Source organism: Lytechinus variegatus, chromosome 14 (genome assembly GCF_018143015.1).
Source record: "Lytechinus variegatus isolate NC3 chromosome 14, Lvar_3.0, whole genome shotgun sequence".
Lineage (NCBI taxonomy): Eukaryota > Metazoa > Echinodermata > Echinoidea > Temnopleuroida > Toxopneustidae > Lytechinus > Lytechinus variegatus.
In genome coordinates, this window is record NC_054753.1 from 3,581,157 (window position 1) to 3,590,873 (window position 9,717).

Below are 9,717 nucleotides of genomic sequence, written 5' to 3' on the forward strand. Positions count from 1 at the left end.
CGTCGTCATGTTTGCACATATGCCGTTGATAAATTTGGACAGATTTGTGCATGTCCCCGCGTGGCGTTTGCACAAATACCGTTGTTTCCACGAATCCTGGCGAAATTCTGGACAACGCTGTTTGCACATAATTATCCCGGCGCCTGCACGTAACACGCAACCCCGCTCCACAATTTCTTCTGCCCTCAAATCTCGCAGCAATATAGGCACTGATCATGTAGGTGTCACGCGCGTAAAACATTCCCCATAGACTTGTGTGTTAAAATGGCACTTTTGAAAAATTCATAAAAAATAAATGTGAAATTAGAGGGTGGAATGTTTACTACCATTGGATAGGATATATATCTGGCATTCCATATCTGACCAGGAAAGGGTAGCGTAGCCAGCTCATTTTAAAAATAAATTGCCATTTATGAAGATAACTATGAATGGATCAAATTCATCGACTCAAACAGTAAAATAGCCCTAATTAGTCCGCCAGTCAAAAAAATAGTTCCAAGTCACTTTTTTATCTTCCCACTTTGGGCGAAGGGAGTTCAGTAGTTACCATTTCTAGAATCAGTGTTAGATTTTGAATCATATTCATACAGTTTTGTCAATCAGCAACATCAAATTGAAAAAAATTCGAATGGGTTGGGTCGAACGAATATCTTGAGCCCTCCTGATGTAATTAGGCTCATGGCACCTATATTATATGACCTATGAATTTTATTTTATTGAATAGCTACTTTGCTATTCTTTCATATCTGTACACTCACACTAGCACAAAGAAATGCATTGAAAATGCCTATTTTCTATGCAATGACCCATTTTAATGTATTACTCATACATGTTATATTCACTATATGGATGCATACATATCCTGCCTGCATACAGCCCAGCAGTGAATGTAATGACAATGGGTCCCTAGTAATTGTAATATAAAGGTGTTTGTAAATTTTGTGTAGATATCAGGATACCAGAACTGCCTCAATCAAAATTACCAGATATACATGAGATTCAATGAGGAAACAATAAAAGTATAAGAACATACTACTTTAGTACATTTGCATTTGACCTATTATATCAAAATTTTCCTAGGGCTATTGCCTCTCAGATGTAAGAAGGAAGAGATACATAAAAATAGATAGAAGAGAGAGAAAAAAAAGAGAGATAGAAAGAGAGAGAGAAAGATAATTACATAGATGGCATGGCTTATAAAGAGGGGGGGGGGGGGGGTAGACTGAGATTGGAGCACACAGCCACCCCCCCCCATCCCTCCTTAGTTGTGCACTATTAGCCCTTAGATACCTTACCTTACTCTGTGCCTTTTTTCTAAATACCTTCTTGAAGGTACCACTCTAGTTCTCTTCAGTAAATTAGTTCTCAAAGCTCCTCTCTACCCCCTTCCTTTTACATGAGCAATTTGTAAAGGTCTCTCTAATATTAAGTATGTGATGTACACTAACACAAACCAATGATGAATCAGAACAAAAAGAGGCATAGACGCTCTATACATTGACCAGTCTACATATAGGCTTACATATACACAGACCTACTAACTTTAGCTGATATGGTCTTGCTAGCCATTAAATCAATTCTTTGCACCTCTTGATGACTAAACATATTGATATCAGTGAGAAATTGTTTGCTACTGAAGAGTTTGGCCAGGAATTCCACCCACTACTAGGGATTTCCCATATTCCTTTGTAGCCTTCAAACTCCGCAAGGATAGAGGTGTGTCAACCAAAATTATTGCGCAGGGAGTAAATGTAGTTCTCAAATGGAAAGAGAAAGGATATTCGAGGTGGAGTATTCATCAGTGATCAATGGGTGTGTCCATCTACTGACACTCCGATTTCTGACACCTCTGGTCCCCCTCTGGCACCCCCTTTCCAATTCACGTTTGGACATGTAGTGAATATTCATGATGTTTCATGTATTTTTTTTCATTAAAAGAGGCGTGGCCCAATTCCCTTTCTGTGATTGCCTTTTGTGCTAATATCCATTAGTTATCAACGCTTCTTCGCGCGAGGGCAAGAATGGGAAACTGTAACAAGGTCTTGTCCCAGTGATCTACCGTTACCATGGTTACACTTCGTAATCCCGAAGGTTCGTAATTCCGAACCACGCAAATTGCCTGTACCTCAATATTCGTTAATCCGAAAACGTAAAAGCATTTGTTAATCCGAACATTTGTGGCGTTATTCCGAAGGTTCGATTATCCGAAAACGAAATAAGGTTCGATGTTCCGAAGTTTCGTTTATCCGAAAACGAAATAAGGGTCGTTGTTCCGAAGTTTCGTAAATCCGAAAACGAAATAAGGTTCGTTGTTCCGAAGGTTCGTTAGTCCGAAAACGAAATAAGGTTAGTTAATCATTTAGTTTTCGGACTATCGAACCTTCGGAATTACGAACCTCATTTTGTTTTCGGATTAACGAACCTTCGGAATTACGAACCTCAAAATGGACTAACGAACCTTCGGAATTACGAACCTCATTTCGTTTTCGGACTAACGAACCTTCGGAAATACGACCCTTCGGAATTACGAATGTATGCGGATCTACCAACCGTCCCGGCCAGCGAAATTGACTTGCGTCTTCAGAATACTGAAGAGTACGCATGCGCGTGGGCAAAAATACAAAATTGTGGTCGCCAGCGAGTGAATTAATTTTGCAAAGATCAAGTCCATCCGCAAACGTACTCGTATTCCGAAGACGCAAGTCATTTAATATTCATATTTTGTTCCAGAATTCGAGAGAACTCACACGAAAGTTTTATTGGCAGTCAAACGAATCTTCTTCGATCACTACTCTTATTCCTTGCGACATAACTTGTATCTTGAAGAAGATGACACCAATCAGGACATTTTGCCTGATATCAAAGGAAGAGTAGAAAACGACATGGACATTCGGAAGGCAATTCAACGGGTGTTGGCCAGACACGGAATAAAGTTCGATGCCCTATTCCAATACCGGGAAGAAGGTGAGGATGAAGAAGAACTGGAAGGAACAGAAGAAAGTGACAACTAGCATGAGTAGTGAATTACAAAAGACTTTGTAGAAATATAATCATGTTGGCATTGGTACTCTTGTTGATTCCAAGAAAGTGACCTGATATGAAAATATGCATTTTCATACTCTTTGGTACTGAAAGTGAAATTGAAACTTCATTTACAATCTTCATGAAAACATCCAAATTAAGAAATATGAATACTTTAAATAAAATATATCATAACATAAGTGAGAATATTTAAGATAAGTGGAAGGATCACAGAAAAGTTTTAAATGACTTACAAATTGATGATCCTGAAAAATACACACTGAATAAACACAAAACAGCACAATAAAAACAAATGCAGTCGAAACATTCAGAACAAGCAAACATAACATGACATAATTTAATCTCTATCAGTATTACCATGATTACTATTGGGATCACTCCATTAAACGGATTTGAAATGTCTTCTTAAGCTTTGCAGAGTTTGATAGGGTTATGATCGGCATTGTTTGTCAATACCTATTTTTAATCTTGAATTAAAGTAACGATATTTGCTGATATAGAATGTGTTTCTGCAAAATAGTGTGTTTTCTTTACTAAAATCAATTCCTTGAAAGCATACAAGGTTTTGTATTATGTATTTTGAGATTTGATATGACTTAGCACCCTCTCTGTAAATACATTATTTTTTCATAACAGATTTTCTGAACTTGTCTAAATTATTATTATTTTTTTTCCTTGACATAAAGTATTCAAAATGATATAGGGACCTCTATCGGCAACAGTGACACATATTTGCTCTAATAGAATTTACTTTTCGGATAATCATTATTTTGTTCCCTCGATAATTTTGAAAATAAACGGAGGAGGGCTTACAGGATCATTCTGACAATTTCGACAATTGGAAAATGTGTTAACCCCCTCTATCGGATAAAATAAAGTGTGTGTTTAAATTGATTCTTCATGTACGTGTATCGACGAGTTATGAATCTTTACGTCTTGCGGAACGACATATAACATTTTCAATCACCTTCCTAAGTTCATCGCTGCGATGAACACTTCTTTCGGCAACATTGACACATTCTTGCCCTTATAGAATTGACTTTCTGAATAATCATTTGCTTCCTTGATGATTTTTTTTTTAGTAAACGGAGGAGGGCTTGCAGGATCATTCTGACAATTTCGACAATTGGAAGAGGTATTAACCCCCTCTATCGGACAACGAGAGATAGTGTGTGGGGCGTTGTGTTTAAATTGATTCTTTACATATGTATCGATCAGATGTGATTTTTTTACGTCTTGGGACGAAGTTTAACGTCTTCATTCACCAAAGTGTCACCAAATCGCTGCGAAAGGATAAACGCTGACCATTCACAACCCGATGATGCTGACGTTACGCCATAGACGCCACAATGTTAAAATAATGGCGGATTCATACCCTCCTATTACCCCGCAGCCCCATGATGCTATGTTACCTATAGTATAATCCCGTACTTAGCCCACTTTGCAAAAATGCTGTGTAAAAAGAAAGTGGGCTAAGCTTAACCCGTTCTATAGGTGGGACTAAATGGCAATTTAGCCCCACCAATACCCCTTTTACACAGGATTTTCTTAGCCCCGGACTATCGCTAACCCCGTACTATCCTTAACCCCGTACTATTTTTTTCCCCTTTTCATACATGCCAAATTGTTATTGCTAACCCGGAAAGGAATGCTTGCTTTTCACACACGAAACTCGCTAACCCCGGACTAGTGGTTTTTGTCGATCATTCGTAGTACAAGTACAAGTACACTTTTTACACACGCTAAAATTTTCTTTAGCCCCGTACTATAGGTGGGGCTAAATTGCCATTTAGCCCCACCTATAGTACGGGGTTAAGCTAGCCCACTTTCGTTTTACACTAGCGATCTTAACCCCGTACTATCGCTCTTAGCACCGCAATTGCTGGGATAATTAACCCTGCTTTTTAGCAGGGCCAAATAATCCCGTACTAAAGGTGGGGTTAGCCCACTTTGCAAAAATGCTGTGTAAAAAGAAAGTGGGCTAAGCTTAACCCCGTACTATAGGTGGGACCAAATGGCAATCTAGCCCCATCTATAGTACGGGGTTAAGGAAATTTTAGCCTGTGTAAAAAGGGTACTATAGTACGGGGTTAAGGAAATTTTAGCGTGAATAAAAAGGGTATTTGTAGATGATACTTAATAATATTTTTATTCTCAGATTTCTATTTCGCCGGGACAATAAAATGTGGAATTTCATGGAAAAAACTTTTACTTTGTTTGCACCAACCGCGCAGCGTGTGAGAACTTTCTTGCACATCTCAAAGCGCTCCATCCGCCTCTCAAATACACAATTGAGATCAAACAGAATTGTGTGCATTTAGATGTACTAGTTGAAAAGTGGGCGAAAAGGTTTAACATTTCTGTTTATCGGAAACCTATGTTCACATGCTTGAACATGTCAGTACGCTGCGACTCCTTCAGTTTCATCTGCTACAAAACCGGACATCACCATGATACAAATGATATGCAATATCGTTATGCTCGAACACTCATGCATTGGTTATGCCCGGGGAAAAACCTCTATTACCCTTCTCATTAACACCTCTCTAATTAAAACACTATTGGCTTCATGCATGGGAAAATACCCATTTTCCCCTCCTCTTTAACACCTACATAATTGAAACAGGAAATGACGTCATACATAGCCATGATGATGTCATATCCGTATTTAGGTATGACGTCATTGTTGAGCAAACCTTGCTCCACCTGCTCCACTGGGTGCCGAGGGGTACCTATATATACTATTATTGTTATTTATGGAATAATGATATTGATCCATTGGCCTGGAATGAATGTTACTCTACTTTCATTTCATGCTCTGTTAACGCATGACCTTGATGATCCAAGTTTCAACAGGTTTCTATTCTTAATGATATGCAACAATTTAATATTAGCCAGGATAGACTAGAAAACCTGCACTTTGATCATGTTATTGGTTTCGCAATTGTTGATGTCCTTTATGGAAATGAGGGTCCTGATCCTGATGAAAATTGTTTTAAAAAACCCTAATGTAATTACTTTAATATTGATAGGTTTGACAACAAGCTCAGGGATATTAATGTCAGTGTAACCCTTTTCTTTAATACACTCAATTCGAAGAGCATTGATAAGAAATTTGATCAAATATATGATTTCTAAGACTTACTGAAATGTTATTAGTTTGTCTGAAACTTAGCTAAACGATGCTAAAATGTTGCCTAATATAACAGGCTTTAACTCTGTATGTTCCAATTAATGTGATTGGTTAACATTGGTTGGACTTTTAAAAAATCTGAGCTAGAAGGTCACACTTGTAACCTGTGTCTGTGATATGTTACAAAAATGATGCCCTGAAAAAATTGCGTTCGAAAATCACTACTTAGTGTTTCAAAAATTGAAATATAAAGTGACCGGAAACACCATCTTGATTTCATCCCATTCAGTTATTTGTACTATGTAGGCGTCAATGAGACGCCTATTTACAAAATCGGGGTTTGCCTTGTAGTTTTAGCTTTTCATTCTCAATAATGGTTGTTTTCAGGGTTTATTAGTTCTAATACATGCACTTGTACACATGTTTCATCTTGGTTTGAGAATTTTTTTAAATCGGCTGCTCACAAAGTTAAGCAATACCTTTAATATGGAACATTAGGAGGTTGTGTTGGACTTTATGTAAAGAACACCTATTCATATTTTGAGAGATGTGATCTGGCAAGTGATGCAACCTTTCATTTGTTTTAGTCTATTTGTTTTATTGAAATTAGTCAACCAGCAGGTAAAAATACTTGTGATTGGTGCGGTATATAAGCCTCCTGTAGCCTGTTGCATAAAACTTTTTACCTGAGAAAACTCTGGTAAAAACTGAAAAATAAGGTTAGTCGGATTTCTGCCATTGACTTTAACACAGGGCAAAAACTCTGGTAAAAAATACCTGAGTTTTCTCAGGTAAAAAATTTTATGCAACAGGCCCCTGGTGTAAATCTGCATAACTTTTGACTCCTGTTGAAAGAAAATGATTTCACCACCGTTGAAAAATATCATAATGACATACATCTTGGGTGATTTCAATATTGATTCATTGAACTTTAAGGCCTGGTCACACCGCCCGAGCGTTGTTGAAGCGGTCGCGGAGCAGAGAAAAAAATCACCACCGCTCGCTACCGTTCACCATTTTCGATTTCGATTTTAATTTTTTTTTTTTTTCGAATTTTTCCCCCAATTTTGTGAGCGAAATTCGACCCTCTCTCCCTACCGCTCCACAATCGCTCCAACAACGCTCGGGCGGTGTGACCAGTCCTATAGCATTGATAATAATGTAACATAATTTGTTAATACTCTATTCAGTAGTTATTGTGTGCCTCTTATAACGTGGTAAGCCCGTCATGAGGACCACATGTTATAATATTTCCCTGGGGTGATACGTGTATGCGATTAGATTTTCAAAGAATTTGTTATGAACAGCCAATCTGTGAATTCCTCACAATCAAAGTTCCGAATACCGTTATAAATACTAAAATCTACTGTATTTCGAGCTCCCTTGTAGGAACAAAAGCAAATTCAATTCCAAACTCGAATGACTTCACCACCGGCTACGACCTGCGCACATTGAATTGGACTTTACTCCCATCTCACAAAGACTTGTATCGCAAACGAATTATGTTCGTGTTCCTTGTATTATTGCCGAAATTAAAATCAGATAAACTTGACTTCTATAGGAACATTCATATTGAATGCATAGTGCAATTGATAAAAAAACGCCTCGGAGTCGGATTGTGTCGTGTGCGGCGGTGTATACTGCAACGATCGAGGGGCACTGTCGGAGCATTAAAGGGGTGGTCCAGGCTGAAAATATTTATATTTTAGTACACAGAGTAGAATTCACTGAGCAAACCGCTGAAAATTTCATCAAAATCGGATAACAAATAATAAAGTTATTGAAGTTTAAAGTTTAGCAATATTTTGTGAAAACAGTTGTCATGAATATTCATTAGGCGAGCTGATGATGTCACATCTCCACTTTCCGTTTTCTTATGTTATTACATAACATCATATTTTTTTATCATTTTATAATAGTCTTGTTTCAATAATATGTCTCCCTTATAATGAAATAAGTTGCAGCAATAAATATCTAATTCACTAAATCAGTTGTCCATCCAATTTTTCTAGTTCTTGGAGGAAAAAAATTTGAATAAACCTAATTTCATATAATAAAATACAAAAGAACAAGTGGAGATGTGACATCATCAGCCCACCTAATGAATATTCATGACGACTGTTTTTACAAAATATTACTAAACTTTAAAATTCAATAACTTTGCTATTTGTTGTCCGATTTTGACGAAATTTTTGGCATTTTGCTCAGTGAATTCTACTCTATTTATTAGGCTGTAAATACTTTCAGCCTGGACCACCCCTTTAAAGTCCTAGGTAAGCGGTTTGACTACGATGTAAATACTAGGCTCTTCGACTGCAGGGTCAGTATGTGTCATCAAGGACCTGGAAGCGGGACACATGTCGGGGCAATGGTGTAGCTCCATCGAGTTCAGTGGGGGCTAGATCTCTGCCCCCATATGTTTTTATTCCACGAACGCAACATCTTTGACAACAGCGAAGGCACCGACTTTTAAGCGGGTTCATGCACTGATCTCTCCACTCAAGAGATCGCTGGCTTCATGGCGCCCTTCCCACTTACCCCCGAGACCCGCCACTACATTGCTAATGACTATCAACGTGCTCGTGAGATCTTGACTACAAAAACATGTATCATTAATACAGGACCAAACAAATGGAGACATATACGTATAAACTCTTCATCTGATATTATGTCTGACTCTGTTTGATCTTTCTATGGAAGAAAATAAGATGTAAATGATATTCATGAATGTCTTTTGCCTTGACCATCTTGCACAAGAGGCTATTAACTTTCAGAAGTCGTAACGGCTGCGTATTTGTGATATAATGTACATAACACGGCACATCCGTTCATTCATTTGTCATGATGTTATTGTATAAAAACAATAATGGAAGGATAACAGAATTGAATTGAATACTCTATCGGATTCTATCGATGGTGCAATATTAAATGGGAATGTTATGAAAGCTTTTTCGCAGTAAATGCACAAACTCTGTTAACACATTAATGTTATTATGATCTCATCTATCTGATGAATGTTACCCTGAAATACTATGTAGAATGATCCAAGCAGATTTCCGTCGCCAGTATTATATGCGTGATTCTACTCGCTGTAAGAAAACAAAAATGAATAAAATCTAAATTTTCACGAATTATGTTCTTCTCGCGGTAACACGTTTTATGATTGATAATTGAATAGATTTAATAAATGAATGTTTGTAAGTGAATGTTTTCTCGAACAAAGCAATTTTGTTTTTCAACAAGTTTTCCTCCAAATTAATGTTCCTAGTCATGCTAGTGTTCCTCTGTCTGTTCCGCTGTATGAGTAAATCACCCTTTTTATTTAATCTTTATTGTACTTTGAAATAAGCTGTTTATTATTTGCTTTATATACTGATATAAAAATCCAGACAACAATCAATGGTTCACGGCATATGGAAAATAAAATCAGATGAGGAAGGAAACTATTCATAAGAAGAACCACTCGACCAGTCATTTTTAATCAATCAATGGATGACTTCGAGGTAACATATGTTGTTTACGTATTAATACTTACTAGAACT